The sequence below is a fragment of the Parasteatoda tepidariorum genome, chromosome 7 (assembly GCF_043381705.1).
Source record: "Parasteatoda tepidariorum isolate YZ-2023 chromosome 7, CAS_Ptep_4.0, whole genome shotgun sequence".
In the NCBI taxonomy this organism is placed as follows: domain Eukaryota; kingdom Metazoa; phylum Arthropoda; class Arachnida; order Araneae; family Theridiidae; genus Parasteatoda; species Parasteatoda tepidariorum.
In genome coordinates, this window is record NC_092210.1 from 33062514 (window position 1) to 33085706 (window position 23193).

The 23193-nt window shown below is 28.8% G+C and overlaps 3 protein-coding genes across 5 annotated transcripts in view; 1 reads left to right on the plus strand and 2 right to left on the minus strand.

Moving 5' to 3' along the window:
- LOC107445310 (peptidylglycine alpha-hydroxylating monooxygenase) overlaps positions 1-5816 on the minus strand; it is a 53604-nt gene extending 47788 nt beyond the window's left edge. Inside the window, exon 1 of the mRNA XM_016059674.4 lies at positions 5562-5816. The gene's annotated coding sequence lies outside the window, so the exon portion shown is untranslated. The remainder of the gene's footprint in view (positions 1-5561) is intronic.
- The window catches only part of LOC139426007 (uncharacterized), a 491229-nt gene that overhangs the window by 247223 nt on the left and 220813 nt on the right, over positions 1-23193 (minus strand). The window lies entirely within an intron of this gene.
- The window catches only part of LOC107438339 (SAXO downstream of blistered), a 96260-nt gene that overhangs the window by 1519 nt on the left and 71548 nt on the right, over positions 1-23193 (plus strand). Inside the window, exon 1 of one of the 3 annotated variants that reach the window (XM_043047999.2) lies at positions 5974-6142. The exons of 1 other annotated variant lie outside the window; for it this stretch is intronic. The gene's annotated coding sequence lies outside the window, so the exon portion shown is untranslated. Of the gene's footprint in view, positions 1-5973; positions 6143-13590; positions 13728-23193 lie in introns of those variants that run through there. One more of the 3 variants, XM_043047997.2, reaches the window with a different exon arrangement.

Genomic DNA, 23193 nt, shown 5'->3' on the forward strand with positions numbered 1-23193 from the left:
CCCCCCCCAGGAAAAATTTCTGGATCCGCCCCTGCTCAACATCTCATTTTATGATTTGTCATTGTGGTAATATGACGTTCTAATAATCAGTAACGTGAAACTTGACATCCAACTATGTATTTTATATTTTAACTAATAAAACTGAGTATTGGAGTCGGAGAAATCTTAAAAATAGAGTACTCCTAAAAATTTATTTAATGTTTTTCGTATTTACCAGGTGCAGGGCGTGGTGTAGCAGATCTCGGTTCTTGCGTCTAAAATTCTAAACAATAATAATAACAGTACAATGATTCATATAAAAATTACAAACAATGAATCCCACAGAATGCCGGACCTTTCCAAAATCCAATTTTTATTAATAAAAAATATATTATTTTGTAATTTTTTCAATAAAATTATTTGGGGGAAAAAAATGACAGAAGTTTAAAGCTTGGTAAGTTCTTGTTTCTATACAATAATAGCTTTTCTCTTTTGTTAATTTTCCATAAATGAAATTTATTTAGCATTAAAAAATTTCTATTATTAAAATTATTCTCGTTTTAAATTGAAAATAAAATATGATAAATTTTTTTTTTCAATAATTTTTTTAAAAAATAAGTTTCGAAATTTCCGTCATAAAAAATTATAATAATTAAAACTTATAAAGGAAGTCCTTACCAATTATACGCATTTAATATGCATTCTTAACCACTAAAAACAAGTAGATTAACAAAACTTTCATGCAATGTTTTATTAAAATTTTTCAGGAGCAAAAGGAACAGCTTTTTTAGAACTGAAAAATTGCGCTTTGGACAACTGCGAATAGTAGCGTAATTTTTCATGGTCCACATGATACTTCTAATGCGCAGAAATCAGTAATTCTGCAAATCAAAAAAAGTGTATTAAGTGTAAAAAAGTGTACTGTTTCTCAAATTACCTATGTAATTTGCACATCACATAGTATGTACTCGTTAATGTGAAGTTATGGTCTTGCCTCAAAAGCAACAACGTTTCTTTGTACGCATTAATGTCTAAAGAATCAAGTTAATAAGACCAAACAATCAACAAATTAATTGATAGAATCCAGTCATGAATTAATTCAATAGCTGTAATGCAAAGAAACAAATGGTTTAAAATATTATTAAAATTAATTGAAAATTAAATTAATGACATTTTATCGAGAACGTCATTACAAAGAAATGTTAGAAACAAAATTTTGAACATACAAAATACGGAAACCGTTAAGAAACACATTGTCTGGATAAAATGTGGAAGCTCTAGATTTCGCACTTTAACTAAGCAAACCAGTTAATTTGCAGATTTTCTATAGCCCATCCTATGAGTAACATATTACCTATGGGTAATGTGCACATTAACGGCTTTCGAACTTTAGCGGTGACACATTTACTTCCTTAAAGAAGTACTCTTAATCTTGTGAATTTCACATACATGTTTTTTTTTAAAAAACATTACACAGAAAAAGAATAGCATAAAATGAAATAATTATAAATGTTAAATTTGTGATAAATCAGTTGAATAGATCAGAACTACATTTGAAACAGTCAGATTTTAGTTCAATTAAATCTTAATAGATGGCAACACTATTTTACATTTTGCGGAGATCTTCTCATCGATAGCTTTTGTTAATAAATTTTATAACAGTGATTCAGAATTGAAATCAGCAACTGATATCAGATTTAAATTATTATAAATGATTAGATTTTCAAAAAGTGTATAAATAGGAGCCAAGTTTATCAACTTCTAAACCAGAAAATACAATAATAATTAATAATAATATATTTATTTAGCTGAATATTTTTCTACCTATTCTTTATCCCTTTGGCACAGAGTTTTTATTAAATATTTTTTTCAAACTTTTTTTAATATTTTGTATTAAATTTTGTATTAAATTTAGTCAAAATAGGTGAAACATATTATATTTAGAATTTTTATAATTTATGGTTATGAAGTATAGCATGAAATGCCGAAGTCTTTTTCTATGTTAAAAATAAAATTTCTTAACACTACGGCTCACTTCCAAGTAATAATTTTACCAATTTGCATTTATTTCTTGTTATTAAGATCTAAAAAAAAAAGCAGTTATTCATCATTCAAATTTCAAAATCAATTATTAATAAATTTTTGAATTTGAATGAGGAAAATAAATTTTAAACTATTTTTTTAGGCTTTATATTCTATTACAAATATAATTCCGATAATTTAAAAAAAAAATTAATAACTATTCGACTTTTTTTACATTTAAAAAATACCAGAATATATTATTGTAATTAGAGCACAGAAAAAGATATATAAAAGGAACACCGGTGTTTCATCTGCGTTAACGGGTTATATTACATTACATACCTACATACCTAAACGACACCTTTTTATTTCTAAAATGTTACCGCATTTTTATTTAAATTTCTTGTTTTTGGTTCATACTGATTTTTGTTAAACTGCATAAATAATTACAATTAAATTGTAGGATTTAAAAATATGTATTTTATTATTACCATCTTATATTATTTTAAAATTGAGAATATATTGTGTGATTAAATAGTAAGTATTAATTAATAGTATATATTAACATTGGTAAATAATACTATCAGTAAATATTAATTAATAACATTTTTTTAAGAAATATGAAATTATGTATAAAAAAAAAACTAACTGTAGTAGAAATTAATTTTAATAATCACAATTATTTAACTTTTTATGTGAGTATTATAAAATATTGCACTGGGTATTTCGTAATATCCAAATTATTCGATATAAATTAGAAAATAAAAACCATATTTATAACAGCACTTGTTAAATTTGTTGCTAAGGTTGCATTATTATTAAAATGAAGGGAAAAAAATTTAAAAAAATTATTCACTCTGAAATAAAATAGACATAGCAACCATAAATAAAAAAGAATTGAAGAACGAACCATTCAAAAACGAAACACTCAAAAAGTATTTAAAGACGAAAGAACCTTTCAACAATGAAATAATTTCAACTTATAAAAAATCGAAAGCCGAATCTTCAATCAAACAAAATAACACCAAGAAAAACAAAATAAGGAATCACTCCTTTTATATGTCATAAACTTCTTTCTTGTGTCATCGAACATAAACAATTCATTCAGAATCAAACGTAATTGGCTAAATTCATTTTTAGCTATCAAAATCACCATTTTTAAAGCTTTGTGTGGCATCGCTCTTTCTACCAATAATTAATATTTATGCAATGAACAAAACAATAACTAAACTATAACTAAAAACATTTAATAGCTGGTAGAAAACATAGAGCCCAGGTGTTTAACATAAAGATCACTCTCAACAAAAATTAAAGAATTTTTATCTAATAAAATTACTTTTTCGAATGGCTATGTTCAATCACGTGATAGAACTAACAGCTGCATTAAGCCAATTTTTGATTCAGTCAATCGTCACGAATACAATAAAAAAATATTTGAAAAAACTATGACCCTCGTCTTGTTTTAAAATCGTTTGCTTTTTCTATGAAATATCAATTAGATATTTCTTTTGTTAGTAATTTTATTCTATCGTATTGACTATCTCTGTTCTCATTTTTCCAAATTGTGAAATTAAATTTGTAATTTTACACAAATTATTATATGCAATTAAAACTCGTATAATTTATCAAATCTAATAGTATCTGAATACATTGTATACTCTATTGCAAAATGCAAAATATTCTTTTGAAAATTTATCGACATTTTTTACCGAAAAAAACTGTGTGGTGCAAACATAACCAATATTAGTCCAAATATACGCAAAATAGAATAAAGCATTTTATTTAAAATTAAAAGATTATAAAACGATTACAAAAATGTATAGTTTATTAAATTATTCTCACAAAAATTGTTTTATTTTTCTCATCAGGATTCATTAAATCATATCAGGACTGTTAGTGGATATAAAAGTTATGTAAAACTTAAAATTTTTAGCATGAATCTTAAAGAAATTATAAGCATATACATCTATTACAAGGGTATAACAAGTCGCATAAAATTATACACGTGATTTCAGTGAAACAAATTCGATAAAAAGTAAATATGAGAACCAAACTGAGATAAGTAGCAAAAAATACTCCTGTTACTTTAATAAGACAAGTAATGAAATGGTTTACATGTGACTTTCAAGGAATCAAATTGGTAACAAATTTTCCAAGTGACTTTAGTCACAGTTAAGTACAGGGTTATTCATAATTCCCTCCGGGGTTTCGAAGCGTTATAGTAAAAAAACGAAGACGAACATGGCAAAAAAGAACATCTGAAGTATTCAAGTTTTAATTTAAGCAGTTGCCGGTAGATGGCAGTAACATGTACAGTCCGCAAAAAAAAAAACGAATCACCCTGAATAACTTTCGTTCTANTCCGAAGAGATACGACAAGGATGCAAAGAATTTTCTCAAATCTATCACGAAGATGTAAATGAAAAAGAGTTAGAAATAGAATGTCAACATTTAAAAGAATACTTAATAAATGTTCAGAGTGAAAATGAAGCATCTAACAGTGTACAGGAAGTATATAATCTATTAAAGCAAAACAAAATTGAAGACACATTTCCTAACGTAGAAATTGCATTGAGAATATTTTTAAGCATGATGGTAACTAACTGCAGCGGAGAACGCTCCTTCTCCAAATTGAAACGAATAAAAAATGAATTAAGAAGTACAATGCTTCAAGAGAGATTAAATAGTTTGTCGCTGATGTCCATAGAATGTGATATTCTCAATACCATAGATTTTGAAGAAGTGATTAACGATTTTGCTCATCTTAAATCTAGAAGGGTACCTTTGCAATCAACATAGAATTAATCTAAGGATTTTAAGTTAAGCGAGTTACTTTTGTAGATTATTTTTTATATTTCCTATTTTTTTATAGCTAGTAACTAAATAAAAATAAATTTAGAACCTTGTTTGTCTTTCTTTATCTATTGTAACTAAATAGTGTTTTCTCAAGGTCATAGGGGCCCCATGATCCTAATGTGCCCAGGGCCTCAAATAGTATAAAGACGGCCCTGATGACACAGTAATATCAAAGTCACATTATGGCCTCTTTGAGACAATTCAAAACGGTCACGTCTGTGACTGTGACTAATTTGACCGTTTGTGACTTTATAATGAAATTTATGCTTTTGTAATAGCTTTAACAGATCTGTAAATGATAAATTTCATTTATTTTTTGGCTGTTTATTTTTCTGGTTACGCTACGGTACTATTTCACAGTTAGTTTAATTCTGTTATGATAATAATGAAAACCTTAGTTACATTACAAATAATAATGAGAAAAAATATATTTTAGTTATCAGAATTAAATGTTGCCGAAAACAGAAAGAAGCTATTAAGATTGTTGGGGAAGAAAGAAAGTATTTGTCTTATTAAAACTAAAAAACAATAATTCAAAGAAAATGAAAAACTTCATTAAGAAAATTAAACGTCCCATTGTACTGAACTAAATTACGAGATCAAGAATGATATAAATAATGTTATTTTAACAATATGTACTATAACAACATATAAATAAAGAGATATTCTCATGGGTTTTGGGATGGAAAAAGAAGTTCCCCTACCTGTTTCAGCACAGAAAAATCCCGTTGCATCACCCCCTGGAAACACGCTATTTCTTTTCTTAGAATATAAATGTTATACGCATATTATATTTTAACTACAACAGCATTATTCTTTCTTCTCAAAACTCCATCATACATTATATTTTTTCTTAGCATTCCGCTAAACTTTGTTTTACGTAGTTTTATTTTCAAAATAATCTTATCTATGCTTAAAACTTTGAGTCATTTGTAAAATATGAAGAAAAAAACAGGACTGACTGAATTATCATTTTAGTTAGCTCATTTACTAAATATGGTCAGAATTTTATCACGTAGCATCATCTTAACTGTGACCTTACTAAAAGTTCAAGAATTGAAAGGATGCGATGACGAAAACTTGATGATTGAAATAAAAATGAAAATTGTTTTACTTAAACAATTTAAATTTATCACCTAATGAAAAATGTATTTCGTCCACAAGCAATCTTTTGAAAGAGCTGTGTCTGCAATTTTCTTATTATCATTCTTTTCTAAGCATTAGGAAGATCGCTGTGAAAAATACCACACAGAATAGTTTAGAAGAAATGAAACGACCGTATGAGGTAAGGTTAATATATATTTATAGTATCTCTATAAGTCAGAAAAAGACAATAGTCATTTAATGTTTAGTATGTGAATATGGCAACATGCTTGTTGAGCTGTTTCAGTGCACATCCTAACATGGCGCACAATAAATTTCCGTAAAACTATATCTATTAATATACCTATAAAATATTTGTTTGATTGAAAAATATACGATTTTTAGATTGTTTTGCATAAATTGTTTAATACCCTGCAAGCTAATAAGTCTAATACCAGGTACCCGGTACCGGTTAGGTAATAAATAAAATTTTTGCCGGGTACTCGGAACGTGCCAGGTGAAATATTCAGTTTTTGTCGAGCACCCGATGAAACAGTATAGTGGTAGACGGATCATGGGTTAGAGTCCTCTTGCCGTCAGGCTAACCATGGGAGTTCTTGTGGTTTTTCTCTCCATATAACTCAAAGGCGGGTTTGTTCCATTAAAAATTTCTCCCAATGCTTGATCCTGGAGTTCCCTTGTCTTCTGGATTGGTTTCAAAATTACAACGCTGCAGAGTTGAACATTGGGAGTCGTAAACCCAAAATTGGGTCGGCTGTTCAACGACATAAAATAGAATATGGAATCGTGTAATAAGAAATCATAATTAGTCTTTTATATGTGTTTCTTTCCTTGCATAAGTTGCTATGATAATGATAACAATATAAAAGATTTTAATCAATTTGAAAAGTTAGACAAAATTTTTAGTAAAAAATATATATATATATATANAAATCTATATATATATATATATATATATATATATTATTTTCATCTCAAATTTAATTAAAGATATTTGTGATCTTCTCAATATTGCATGAATCTTCATGCTGTTGGAACTTTTCTTTTTATGCCTGTTTTACATTAATAAAAATATTACCCTTTTCTTAAGATATTAAAAAAACACTTTTATTAGAGTCTTCGTGGGCCAGAGTCGTTTTCTTATAAACACCATAATCATAAGTAATTGTTGTTTTCCTTTTTTATTATACAAGTAAATTCGCAATCATTGATTCGTTCATGTAGTTTTCTAGGGCAACTGAATCAATAGTACTGATATTAAATGCCTCCAGTGGTTCATTGAAGTCGGGCAAACCGAGGTAGAAATTTATGGTTTTAGTCTTTATGTAACGCAATTGCGAATATGTCCTTATCATTAATTCCTTTCGGGCAGAACCATGGGCCAACTGTCTACTATATAGCTCGGCTGTAGTAAAATAAAATATTTAAAAAAAAAACACATGCTTGCAAGCATGCTTTTCCCTAAAATAAAATACGTATTTTTAAAAAAATGTGTATTTTTTATAACATATTGCGTTAGTTCACTATATGGAAAAACAGCTCATAAAATAAATAAATATTGTCAACTTTTTAACAACCAAAAAGAGGATACATTTTTAAGACTATATTAAGTAATAAGTAGAGAAAGACTTGCTTGCGACGTTAACCTAATTATTACATTTATTCTAATGACCGGGTAGAAGTATTCTGAATGTTCGGCACAATTATGATTCATTTTGTTCTTATCAGTCGTAATGACAGGCCCTTTTTTTAACTTCTCACCTTGATGGAAGTCAAATGACTGCAATTACGAGGATAATTGTATTTGGCGAGATCTATCACATAATTTCCTTTTTCGAATGTTTTCATTACTTTTTATTTATTCATTTAAGATGAATGGCAGTAACCATAGGCGAAATATTGCGTCATTTATGGGATCAATGTAGGTAGAGGAACTATTATTTAATATAGGGAATGCTATGAAGAGGAACATTTCAACAAATTTTGCATACCGGAACAAAAATTATATTGAGGAATTTGCGTAAAAGGAAGAGGTCTATTTTTATTGAAGGTTTATATTAGAAATTTGGGTTTCGTCTTCTTTTAATGTAAAGCAAAAAAATTAAAAAATAAATAAATAAATAAGCTAGGCCTTTATTATGCGGTGGCTCAGGGGATAGAGCGCTCGACTCTTAATGTGTTGTCCCATATTTGAAACCCAGCGTTGGCTGGTTAATACGAATTCTTTTCCCAGGTCGCGTCGACAACAGTGGTTAAATAAGAAATCTTCAGGGGTAAGCAGATCAGAGGTTAAAACCTCTTTGCCGCCGGGCTAACACGGGAGGTTTTCGTGTTTTTCTTCGTTCCGTGGTACTATGTATTCCGGGCTAGTTCCATCAATTCATCCTCCATGAAGCCTAGTTTATCCTAATGCTTAATTCAGGAGTTCTCTTGTCATCTGGGGTGAGCTCAAAATTGCAAGGCTGCAGAGTTGAACAGTGACAGTCGTACTCAGAAATAGTTTTTCTGCTCAACACCGTTTATAAAATATAATACTATAAAAAGAAACATATATTTCACCAAGAAAAAAAAATTTTTTGCTTAAAGCGCTTATTTGCGTTATTAAAAGTGTTGAAATTGTAATAGTGTTGAATTATATTACTAATAGTGTTGAATGTTATGTCCTAAAAGTGTATATTCTTCTCCATTTTACAAAATTCCTTTTATCTAATGAAAAGAATCTAATCATTCCAGGTTGTTGTTTTTTTTATTAAATACACATAACTATGTACCAAACACATCCGGTATACAATAGTTTTGCTGAGTTACACACCAAATGATGGTAAAGCAAAGTAGTGATGATATATTGAATTTTTTTTAATTAAAAGATTGAAAGTAACAGGAAAATTTATAAATTTCAAGATAAGCAATTTATCTGTCTTGTTGATAAAATTCAAGTATGAAAATTACTTCATAGAATCGGTATGTTATGAAAATATTTTTCTTTTTTGGTACAAACATTTTTATTTCACAATTATGAAAATATTGAGACTAAAATTGCGAGTAAAATGTAATCAAGATAGAGTTCAGTTAATATTTTCAAAGATTTCAATTGTCTGACTAAATGTATATTGTTCTCAAATGAACGTTCGCTATATAGTAGGAAGTTAAAGAAAATATGATTACATGAATTATGACATATGATTTAGAGGACATATTTATGGATGAGAACTTAATAAACAAATTTTATCACAATAGGTATAACTATTTTAAAATATAACTAAACAAAGGTAATTTTGAAAGGTGAATTGGGTTTAAAGGAGCTAACCAATTAATTCGCATACATCCTAATAAATTTCTAGCGATAATTAAATGGTGAAAAGGTGATTTGATAACTAATTTATAGAAGGAAAAATATGTTACTAAATGAGAAAAATTAGAATTCAGTATTTTCAAAATTTGAAGCAACAACTTGCTGTAGTCTAAAAGACACAATTAGCAGTCATTATTGTAATCATTTTGCTTATGATACTCTAGCACGCAGCACGAAACATTGTTTCATAGTTTTCAGTCAGAAGCGCAACCTGTAGGCAAGGTTTTTCACCAATTTCGAAACTTAGTCATGATAAACTACTAGTTTCTTATACAGAACGCAATAGTTCATGCTTCCCAATCTCTTTCGGTTTTTCTTTACTTGATTTTTAAAACTAGTCGATAATTTTCGAAAGATTAGCCTCATAAGCTATTTTGTAACACATTTTAGGAACAAACTATACATTGAATATTCTAAAATTTGAGTATTAAAGCTTTAAACAATGCAAAAACCGTGGTGTAATATCCCTTCGAGTATGATGAACTACCCAAACAATTTTGTTAAGGAACACTTTATTCCGGGTGAACACCAAATCGAGCGTTCATTAACGATTTCAGGCATGCCATTCAAATCTAAACACTTAAAAGTGAACCCGCCAAACTCTCACGCTTTCACACCATGCGAGATATGTTATCACTTCCGAAAACATCAATGTTGACATCAAAAATACAAAAACCGCTGAGTAATATCGTCAGTAGTTAATTTACGTTCTGGTACGCTCAGGTGATAGGTTTGTTTTTGCTCTCAACGTTTTTATTCAGACAAGAATTCGCCGTTAAACATTCTCGTATAAGTGCGATTGTAGTTGCTTAATAAGGATAATTATATTTTAATTTTAAAATCTCTTAGAACTGGTTTAAATAATTTTATGATGTGTAATTTCAATCCGCTTCCGTTATGTTAAGCCTAGTTCGAATCTATCTTAATATTCTTCTCTGTGCTACGTCGCGTATGTTTCATTTACTAATTTTATTCTGAGAATTCGTGGACTTATGCATTCTAAATCGATAATTCTTACTTTATATTTTAATCTAAAAATAAAATATAAAAGAAGCTTCCAGTAACTTTACTGACCCTTATGCCTTTATCTTATCTCACTGAAATTATAAATTTTAATGTAACAGAATAACAAAAATGATGGCTGCTATTTTACTACAAGTAGTGTATAAGAACGTTTGTGTGGTGAAACATGACGTTTCACTTGACCGTTTCGGTGTAAAATAGTTGCCATCATTTTTGTGGCGCTGATATACACTAAAATTTTTAACATACTAGATAGTGCAAAATATTGCACATAATGGATAACATGCTTTCACTTGAATAAAAGCATATGTTTAAAAATTTACTTTTGAAAACGACAATAGTCAGAAAATATAGGCATGAAGCAATACCTTCTAGAAAAGAGAATGCCTCATCACGGGTTACCATAATCAAGAAATTTGGTCCTTTAGTAGTCCAAAAGTAATGACATCTTGCGCAGCTTAGTGGCCCGAATGTAGTGACTTCTTTCTTATTTCAACCACTGCGCAGTTTATGTTCGTCACTTCGAACTACTAAATTGATCAGTGTTGAGACCTTCTTTCATCTAGGAAGTGTTGCATGAAGTCACGTGAATAGCGTTTTAAATCTCTAGTAAAATATATCTGATAATACAATAAGGTACTGTTCAAAAATTAAAACGTATTAAAATTGTGCTTATAATTTGAAGTGCAACTTTTATCCCATTTATCTCGTGTTCAATTCATCTTTCAGTCACAGGTGCAAACTACACTTTAATCTTATTCTGTATATTTACCTTTAAAATCGATGGGATTTAAATAAATGTCTTATGACCTCTTAGCAATAATATCATCCTGTTATCATCCATTAACTTAATAATGATCTTTTTGGGAATTCTTGCATTTTTTGTAATTTTTCTTTTTCAAATATTCCGTAAATTGTGGAATCAAATTTAGCACTTATCTTTATTCACTACACTGATTTTATGTATTTATTATTCATATTTAAATTAGAAATGCTAAGCTGACATTTTCTGATAAATATCTTTTTAAAATCTTCGCTTGATGAGATATTTCATTTGATCTTGAACTACCCCTAGGCAAATACCAGTGGTAATTCAAAAACATTTACGACTCTAATTAGTGATGGAAGATAAACGTAATTGAGATTTATTTCTAAAACATATTTATGCAGTCTTAGGGGGGGGGAAGAAAGTTGAAAAAAAAAACTAAACCATTTTGTCCTTGAAATTAAAAATAGATTTATCATGTTCGTGCTGTTTTTCCCAACATTATAGTTCTAAATTAGGCAGGAAAACCCAAAATAAAAACTTATAACTACAAAAAGGATTCACATTTTTCGACCTAAGCAGTAATTAGTTGGAATAAATAATACTTTAAGCGCTTAATTAAGTATGTAGATAACTAATAAAATATTTTGTTATTAACCATTACTGAATATTTATTTTTTAAATTCAACTTAAAGACTTGAAATAATGTGTATTTTTAACACTTTCCTTAAAAAATTAAATTATTTTTCTTCAGTTTACTTTTGTATTTTTGTTATTGTGATTTCAGATTAACAATTGCGCAGTTAAGTGCTTTGTAAATTACTAAATTGTTGGCATATTATGAAAAACAAGATGATTACTATAATTGCAGGTGTATCACCCGTACATGCCCCATACACAAATATATAACTTTCTTAAGATTTAGAATGTAATAAAAAATAAAAAACAAAAGAAAATGTGAACTATAATTTAAGGAAATTGATTTCTCCATACGTATTGAATTTTATTACATTTTTGAGACTTTGGACGAAAAAAAATGTGACTAAAAATATTTGCAACTGTAAGGAAACTACGTATCTAAATACATCTTTTTTAAAGGTATAGAATGTTGTCATAAGATTCTGGTTAAAATTTTAAAAAAATTATTGCTTCCAACTTATACTGCAATTAATTACCATTCCTTGTTATTCTACAATGCTTATTTTAACAATGGTTTAAAATATTAGTAAAATAAATAAAAAAAAGGAAAATTAATTATTGTAAAAATTAGAAAGGAAAGATTATTAAATTACTAGAAAGGAAATTTTTTCTTTAAAAAAATGTTCGCAGCCGTTATTTTTTGTTTTCTAAAATGCACTGTAAAAAATTAGAGTGTGTTGAACCCATAATATTGTTTTAACTCACTGCAACCTTAACCTAATGCGAAGTTGAACCATATTAATTGGTAATTTATTTTCTTCATTAAATTGATTGCAGAATGGAAATTTGGTTTGATTTTACACCTTACTAATGTTGAAATAATTTGAACTATATAATGGTTCGAGATATTAGTATTATACTTCGACCTTAAGCCAATTTTTTGAGAAATTTGTTTTTATTACCCGCATAAAAATAAGTATATTTTTTTGTTATATGCCATGTGTTTCTTGAAGAGTATCCAGCTGAAATTTTCTACAATGTAAATAATTTTCGTGCATCAGAACACCAAAAATGGTGGCAACTATTTTACACCAAAGTGGTATTTCACTAGATATTCTACTACGCAAAAACCAAAGGATAGTTCATGGTGCTGTGAAACGCCTAGAATCTTCTTTCACACTATTTGGTGTAAAGTTATTGTTATTTAGTAGCACTAAAATTTATAATTACTCTAAGATATGATTAACATAAGAATCAGTAAGGTTATTTTCACGAGACATTATGAAGTAAAACTCAGTAAGAATCAGTAAAATAACAGAGACATAAAATAAGAATCAGTAATTTAGGTTGCTTACATGCACTAATTCTTAAAATAAAATGAGTTTGTGAATAGAACATACGCGTAGCAGAAAGAGAATATTAAGACGAATTCGAAATAGGCTTAATTGAGCAGGAACGATTTTTACAATGTACACTTTAAAAAAATTTACTTACAGTGCTATAAACGCCCACCTAATTCATCTATAATGGGTAGATAGAGCATGTTTTGCTCTATCCATTTATATTCTCTATTATAAATATACATTTGAGGGCTTTTGTTTATAAATATATTTAATTCGATAAAACATGTGTTCTAATTTAAGAAATCGTTGCCACAGGAAATAAATACGGATGGAATACTAATTTCTAAGAGCGTCTGGAAAGTGAAAACGGGGTAAACGAGAACAATTATTTCATCAACGAATATAACGTTTAAACGAGTTTTTCCCGTTAGATCGTAGATTAAATGATCTATCGTAAGAGAAAGAGAACCTCGTTTAGTTGAGAAAGTTGAATCCTTTTCTGGCGACAAAAAGTTGCGCCATTAAATGAAAGCATTTACTAGGTTAAGAAAAAAAAACATCAGTGGTGTGAATTGGCTTTGTTCGAAGAAGATTTGCTACTTTTCTGTTGGGTGTAAACTTGGCAAAACTTTTCATTCATATTGTAAGTTCCTTTTTCCAAGTTCTTATTTAATATATATATATATATATTTGGTTTTCCATTTGCGGCTTTTATATAATGAGAATAATACAGAGAGAAGTAAACTAATATTATTTTAATAATATCAAAGTTATTAATTTTAATACCGATTGACAATATAAAAAAATAGAATTTAAGTGAACGTTCATCATTCATATTGTCAGGAAAATTTATTATTCATCTTTAAGTTCCTTTTTTCTGTTTCTCATAAAATGTCTAATTTTTTTACGATTTTAATGTAATGAGAATAGTTTTAGATTGCTGTAAACTAATATTATTAGAGAAATAACAATGTTAAAAATGTTCTTACATTTATCGCTTGAGATTTCATTTCACTTAATTTCATTTGAAGATTCATTTCAAGATTTACTACTTTTCTACTTAATGCACTCTGAACAATTTCGGATCAAAATTCCGATTTTTGTTAAAGTGCCGGCACTCAGAGTGTTGGTACTTTTTACCGTAAACTCCACTTTTACTGGAACATGTTACGGAACAAAGAATCTGATCTACCGCAATTTTTATAGCAATAATTAGCTTAACATCACTGAATCACTCTAATTAAATATATATTACAGAAAAATTTACGGTATATTATTTTATGGTCAAAATGGATTTTACAGTAAAACAGATTTGACGTATGATGCACCCAAAGTGAGGTACTTTGTTCCGCAATTTGGTCCGGGATTTTTACAGTGTGTGAAACGGAAAAAATTTTATTGTTATTTCGAGTTTTTTATGGGATATTATTTTTTAATTTTCTTTATTTTTCTGTCTCAATGTAACAATAAGAATTTTGAAGAGTTGTACATAAAAATAATGACAGCAATATCAATCATAATATTTTTCATAATATTTTACCAACCATAATATTTTATTAATCATTTTATCAATATATAGCAAAATCAATATATTCACAATGAATAAAAAAATTTTAGGCAATTTATGTGAACATTTATTTAAAGTTAGATATAATACTGGCAAAACAAATGATTGACATTGTAAGTTCATTTTTCCTGTTTCGTATAGAACATTATTTTTAATTATTTTATGTTACGGTTTCTAAATAAAAAATATTTTTTGAGACTTGTAATTTAATATTATGACAATTTAGTTAAAGTAATAAAAAAAATTTTTTTTATCTTCACCGCTTGTCAAAATTTTTTGTGAAAGTTAATCTTTAAGAAACACTTTCATTATATATAAATAAAAGTTATTTAAATATTATGATAAATGTAATTGGAATTATAATATGATTTTTAATTTAATTTCGATCCCATATGCAACGACTACTACCAATTTAATATTTTACTTATTTAATCAAACAATATTTCTTGCGATGGGCAAAAAAAAAGCAGAGTACAGAAATGCTAACGTTGGTATGAAATCATGATTTTTCTTAACGGGAAAATAACTACATCACAGCATTGACTCTTTTCATTAATTTTTTAAACCGGTGTGTTGAAAAACAGGGTGGAAAATTAATATCAATTTATTCTTACATTATGCATTACAAAATGAGTTATAAAAGTTACAAAAATGAAGTTACGAATATAAATATAAAATTAGTAGTAGACAAAAATAATAAAACAAAATTGAAAACATAACAATATTTAAAAAAAATGCTGACGTAAAATATCCTCAGTTATAGACGGATCATGGGTTAGAATCCCCTTACCGTCGGGTTAACGGTGGGAGTTTTTCGTGGTCTTCCGCTCCATGTACGTAAATGTGGGTTAGTTCCATTAAAAAGTCTCTCACAAAGGCTAGCTTGTCCCAATGTTTAATCCAGGAGTTCCCTTGTCGTCTGGGTAAGGTTCGAAATTACAAGGCTACGGAGTTGTACATCAATTGTTGTAAACTCAGAACTGGATCAGCTGTTCAACGCCGGTTGCGAAAATAAAATTGCAAAGGAAACTACGAACAATGTGTATTGTTTACAATTATGATGATAGATGCTTTTGTGTGTGACGAAGCTAAAACTGAAAAAAAAAATCATACCACTTTTTTACATCAATTTCTGGTCCGAGAGAGACCTAATTATCAATTTACTGAGTTAAGCGGTCCGAGTCAAATATTGGTGGTCTCGAACCAACGAACCACTGTTAATTGCGAACCTTGTTACTATTACATATTAGAAAAATAAATTTTTAAAATTGGAGTTCATAAATAGAAACAGAATAAATAGATCAAAAAATAATAAATTGTTAAAAAGTGTCATTAAAAAGAATAATGGAATAAAATATTAACAGCACCAATACTATGTAGAAGTCCACATAGAAAGTGGCAAATCTAATGTTTACCGTAAAAACATAACTATTAGGAAAGCACATTGAAATACCCAACAAACATAAGGGCCAATTTAATTTAAACTGACAAGTTAAAACTAATAAAATCATTAATTTTTAGATTTCACTTCAAATTTAGATTTAAGAGTAAACTAAAATTCAATAAACACTATTAAGCCGTAAATGTGTAGTACGTAAAAATATTGACGGGACACCCTAAATAACATTTGTTTCTAATCATTGGATTTTCACGTTTTAGGACTCAAATTTTAAACCTCAGAGTTAAATTAAATTTAGGATTCAGTTTGGTCGCGGGAGAGCGGATCAAAGTTTGTATACCTTATTGTAAATTTTACTTTTTGCGTATTTCGCCATATCTCGAGAACTTTTTAAGCGAATAGAATAATCATTGCACGCAATTATAAAATTCGTTTATCCCAAGATAATTAATTCCATACAAAATATAACTTTTAGTAAATATTTATTATTTTTATAGTAATGGTCGGAAAACTTTTCAATGGGTAAGGTATAAAATTTTTTACATCAGTTTAAAGAATGCAATTTTAAATGGCAATAGGCAAAATTTGAGCAAATTGGTCGAATGGTTTCTGAGAAATCGAATTTTGAAATGGTCGTGTTTTTCTAAAATTCAAGAAAATACGTTTTTGCGCCGATTTCGTTCACTTATTATACCGTCTGCGCTAATAAGATAACATATTTGATGTGGTCCTCTTCAGCCATTAAGATCGAGTCCCAGTGTGTGAAAATCCGATCCTTAGATCAAAAGTTATTCAGAGTATTTAGCTTTTTTTTGCGCACTGCCGAAACACATCAAACATTCTAGTTCCTAGGTACACATAATTTCAGCACATCATTAGTGATTTAAGAAGGATTTAGGATTGAGAAAAGAAATACAATTTAAATAGAAATAGACATATTGTAAAAGGTTTACAGATTTAAACGGATAATGTTTAATTAAAAGAGATTATTTGGAATAAACCCTTATCTATCAGTATTGACAAATGAAAGATTTAAACGACATCTTAACTGAAGGATAAAATAACTGACGTTTAACTTTTATGAGAAAAGGAAGACAAATGAGACATTATTTATCTGAAACACACCTTACACACGTTTTTTCCATCATCTACAAAACGTCATTCAGTCATTCGTGTCTGACAATGCGGAAAAACATATGTAAAACAATATTTAAGGTATTCGTGTAAAATAAATATTTACATTCCGATTATCATTTCTCTTGTTTACGAAACAAAACATAACTCTTAAATTATTTCTCGTACTTTACGCCTTGTGAAATAATTTTTTAGAAATACTTATAAAGATGGAAAATTACACATAACATTACTTAACATAATTGATAAATAAAGTTTTTTTCTTTCTATTTTATACTAATTTAAAAATTATTTGTTCTTTAACATCAGCAAATGTTTTCTCATTATTAGTAAAGGAAAACAAATGAAACATTATTTATCTGAAACACACCTTACACTCGTTTTCTACAGTGTAAAATCTCTTACGTCCTATCTCGCCAAATTTGATTTCGAACAACCCAAAAAGTGTATGAAGGAAGATTTTTTAGCACCAAATCAAGTTAGCACCAAATCAAGTTTTTATATACAATTTAAAGGGTGTGAATAAACCTAAAGCTCTTATAATGGGAAAAGTTTATTTCAGGTTCACGCACTATTACTCCATGCGTTTAAAAATTTTCACTTCTGAAAGCTCTTATGTTGGAGTACTTTAGATATCTTCTCTAGATTGTTTACATTTGAATACAAGAGTGTGTGGTTGTCTTCAATGTTGCTATACATTTACTAAAACTAAAGTTAACCCTTAAAATATGTATGTTTTAAGTTGTGTAATACGGACATTTTCATTTTAATTCTTATAAATCAATCATGTATAATTTCTATTTGCTTCGGTTCTGTTAAGCCTAATTCGTCTTAAATTTCTCTCTGTACTACGTGTATTTTTGACTTACTAATTTAATTTAGGAAATTTTGTACATATGTATCCTTAAATATATATTCTTTACTTTATATAGTATCGTAAAAATAACTTTGCTGACTCTTATATGCATCTTACCTTATTATAATATTTTTATCTTAGAGACGTTGAACAGCCAACCCAATTCTCAGTTTACGACTAATCGACGTTTAACTCTGTAACCTTGTAATTTTGAACCCAACCCAGAAGGAACCGGAAATTTAATAAATTTTACTGTTTCAAACTATGTATACTATCTCGCTGAAAAGAATTGCCAGTGCATTAATAAGTAAAAACAGCTTAAATATTTAAAAAAATTCTTCCACAGCTCTACAGCTATTAGGGGGCCTTGGCTTTAACCGTCACAGAGTTTCGCTTTACCGTCTAATTAGATTTCATTCTTAATTTTCATAACTCTAATAGACATGAAAATTTAAATTTTCTGTTAGTAGCCAATGGCCGGTAAAAGTAACTTTTTCTAAACCAGAAGGTACAAGAAAAAGGGGTTTTTCACCGACTAGGTTTCTGGACGCAGTTGAGAGGGATCTAAAGATAATAGGAATAACTAATTGGAAGGCTATGGCACAGAATAGATCAAGATGGCAAAACTAATTGAGACGGCCTTGGCCTATCATAGGCTGTAGTGCCCAAGAAGAAGCAGAAGCCAATGGCAGGCAGACTCTAATAATTTAGTAGCGAATTGTTCCTCAACCCTACTGAGTCTGTAATCAATATCGGCAGGTCCTTTTCATTCAATAGCCACTTTTTGCAGACTTTTTTTTGCTTGGATTAAATTATATTTTTTCAAAAATTCCTGTTAAAAATAATCTATGGCTATAAAAAGTTAGTTCAACAATAAAAATAAATATAAATATAAATATATGACAAAATTTAGCTAAACATACTGACTGTAAAGAACTTTTTTTCAAAATAATTGAATAGGCAAGATACATTTAATGTATACATGACAACTTTGAAACATTTGATTTGTTAAAGAACTCCTTCCGCAAATTAATGGATTCTGAAGGATCAAAATTTTAAATGGGGGCATTGGACATTTTAATGAAAATTCTGTTTTTCAGAGTCTTTACTCATTGATGTACTTTTAATTATTAAACGATTTTTTAAAAAAAAATGCGATGGGGAAATTTACCGGTTGTTTAGTTAATTTAAGTCGCAATTCTTTTAGTTGACTCGCCTAGTGGCGATCCGGTCATTTCCATGTCTAAAATCTTAAGATCCTCCTAAACCTGATCCATTCATCTCAGTTTTAATTTTTCCGTTTTTCAATTACACTGATAAAAGATTAAAAGGACAGCATCTTAATTGAAATCATTAAATCCATCAAAAATTGGATTAAGAATCATATTTTAAAAGCATCTTTGTAATAAATTGAAATTAGAAAAATGATAATTACATAGTTAGCTAATGTATATTTCTTCCATCATTGTGTAGCATATTGATAAGAGGTATTATGAGGTTTTTTTTTTATCTACGTGTAGATAATTGATACAAAATATACACAATTTACTGTACAAATTAAGATTTTATCTACAGTGATTCCTTTGAACTCGTAAAATTGTACATTTCGTCGAAATGCAAATATCTTAGGTCATTGATCGTGTCATCTAGCATTCATAATGACCAGTGGTCAAATCTCTGTTGCCGCTCTCGGAATAAGTACTCACGACATTGTGGAGACACAGATTTCGTGAGCTGTTGGTAGTGTAACCTACTCAAACGCCTCTCCCTAAAAGAAAGAAAAAAAAAGTTACGCTTTCAAACGTGTTCGACAGTTAAGATTGGAACTCATTAATGCTAGGCGTGACCATGGGGAATAAAAACATTGAGTTCAAATGCCGGCCTACGCAAAAATACCATCTTTGGTCAAAGTAAACAATTAATGAATGGAATTATAAATCATAATTAACCCTCAGGATTTAATTTCTTTCGGAAAAGGTATATGCCCTATACCGAGGGGTTTTGAGAGGAGGACTTAAGACAAAAGTATAACAGCGACTAAAATCACTAAATCTTTAATCTATTACTATTTTTAATAAGTAATTAAATTTTTAGTTGGGAAATACTTGGTTCAAGCAAATAGTTTAATTAAGAATAAAGTATGATTTTGAAATAAACTTAAAAGTAAAGATGGAAATAAATTTATTTTACAACAAAAAAAATCTGTCTAATGCGATTCTTCAGATCTTAAATATTATCGTATCGCAGATTTCGAATCTGCAATCGGTTTTTCTCCGAGCTACAGGTTTCTTTAATAATATTTTTAATCAATTTTTTTTGCCGAAACGTAAAAGTTTAGGAACGTTTGGGGGTCGCGTAAATTTTGCGACAAACTCCTGGAGGACATGCATGGTTGCATGACAATTCGCACGTCATCAGGATTAATATTGCGTCTGAACCCATACCCGGAAATATTGTCATAGGCAGCTGGAGTGTTTCCATATTATGAACTGTTTCTACGTGTGCTTCTGAACAGGTCTAAAAGGAAAGCGCAACTAGCGGCGTATGACGATATATCTGGGCATGAGTTCTTACGCAATTTTATTCCTGATGATGATCCCCAATTTTATTCCTAACTTCCCTAGAAGTTTGTCGCACCATTTGCGACCCCTTGTTATTTTTAACGTTTTTAAACTTGTATATTTCTGGTCAAATATAGCTTAAAATGTCATTTAAAAAGTCTGTACCAAACTTATTTCAAATTTAAAATCACAACACCTGAATTAGGCAAGATCAAGTTTTGTATAAATGCAAAAAAAAATATTTTTCCCAGTGATGTATACGTCCGTGTGGTCCTTAATAGGAAAATTATATTTATTTATTTTCAAAATAAACACAATTTCATAAGTGTAATATATTAAACCTGTTTATTTCCTTAAAAAGAGTTACTGTCTGTTGTCTAAAGTGCTTGATGCAAAATAACGATAAGCCATATTTTCAAATTGCTTAAGAAAGCGCTTTGTAAAAACGTTTTGGGTAAAAAACACCACGATTATTATTTTTTTTTTGTGTATTGTGCTTATATATGTATAAAAAATTATAGTTATAGGTATTTTCCTCTTAGTGCTGAGTTGCATGACAATTCACTCTTCAAGTTTTTTATATGGGTTCATTTGGTTGCAATAGCGAGAGCGGGTAACATCATCAACATTTTGCCTTTAAGTAGAAGTGAATACTAATTTGTTTGAGAAAAATTAAATTTAAGTCCCTTATCTGATTATCTCACTTATTAAAACAGGTTTGCTTTTACGAATGATTCTTTGGCTGAAATGAAACCACATTTCAGTTTCATCCTAAAAATTACACAAAAATGTATTACGGGTAGCTTGACAACGCTAATGGGAATATGCGAATATGCGAATGCAATTATGGGAATATGCGAATTAATTAGTGCAGACAATCTAGGTCCTAAGAATCGAATTTTTAAAACACAACTTTTTTAAAATTCGATTTATCTGGAATTATTCCAATATTATTCCATGTATCGCTCAAAATTTGTATTTCGCCATGTAAAAATAACTTTTTTGAAATGATGTAAAAAATTCTATTGGTACTTAACAATTAAAAAATTTTCAACTAGTTTTATGCTCTTAGTGGGGATATTATTAAGTAAAATATTATTAAATAAAATAAAAAATAAAAAATTATTAAATGAAATAAAAAATAATAAATTATTAAATAAAAAAAAATAATAAATTATTAAATAAAATAAAAAATAATAAATTATTAAATAAAATAAAAAAATAAAAAATTATTAAATAAAATTATAAAATAATTAGATATTATTAAATAAAATAAAGATTAAATATTCACGAAAAGTTATTTTTTGCATGGAATAATCGTTGGATAAATGAATTTTATAATTGTGTGCAAAAAGTTTTCAATTCTCTTAAAAATTTCTCGAAATAAGCAAAGCGATAAGCATATAGCGAAATAAGCAAAAAATGAAATTAACATTGAGGGGTCCAAAGATTGAACCTTTCTCCTTACCAAAATATTATGAGCATATTTCCCAGATTGCGGCTACCCTTTATACTTCGGGGTGTCAGTAATCCAAATCCGTCTAAAATCAGGATTATTTAGAGAAAGTAAGTTTTTGTGTCTGATTTTGTAACTTAAGATATCGCCTGCTTCAGTCAATTAGCATATTTCTGGTCACCCCTTTGAACCATTAAGATTGAGTTATATAACGTAAAGATACGATCACTAGATCAAAAGTCTTCAGGGAAGTCCGTTATTATTTTTTTACTTTTTTATGCGCTATACATGCAATAATTGTTTACTGTAATGATTACTGTTAGACTAACATAAAGACTCATGTTCTCTCCTAATCTTGATTGAGATTTTGTTGATTTGTATTCTTTTAAAGTAGTAGTTATGGTGAGAGAGGAAATACATTAAATTGGAAACGGAGTTCCTATTTTGTTTTAAGTTTTCATTGTTTCCCTTATGTACTGCATATGTGGTATTATACTCTATTTTGATTGCAGGGCATTTTAAATAGCTATCTTGTTAAATTATTAACTAGGAAGTGAAGGTGGCCTGGGCACATTACTGACCTCATTGTTACAATTATGCTGTTGGTCACGAAATTGTGGATCTTTAACCTCCATGACCCCCCTGGTCCACTCAGGCTGTGGCGGGAATGCTTTACTGAAATCATTTAATGTTCTGGGTTTCTTGTAAAATAAGTGTTTCGAACTATTTTAGGAATATTATTCTCTGTTTTTGTTGATGCCATAAATTAAAACAAATCCATAGAACCATAAAATAAGGTAAAATTTCATCGAAAAATTAAAATAATTAAAAAAGATGCGTCTGAGGAGAAAGGGAACATAAATGTGGACGATAGGGAGGGATGTATAAAACCTAAACATCTCTCGCTTTTTTTTAATTTTGTAATTTTACGTAAGACAGTCATAATTTTTTTTTTCTTTTTGAAACAGGTGTTAATATTAAATCGAAAGTTTACTTCGATCAATAGCAGAATATGTGACACAGTGTTACGAGAAAGGGGAAATTGAGTTAAATGGCATTTTACTGACAATCCTTAAGACAAGAGACAGAAAAATAAGGTTATAAATCAGCTTGTAACTTAATAACAGTCCGTAACA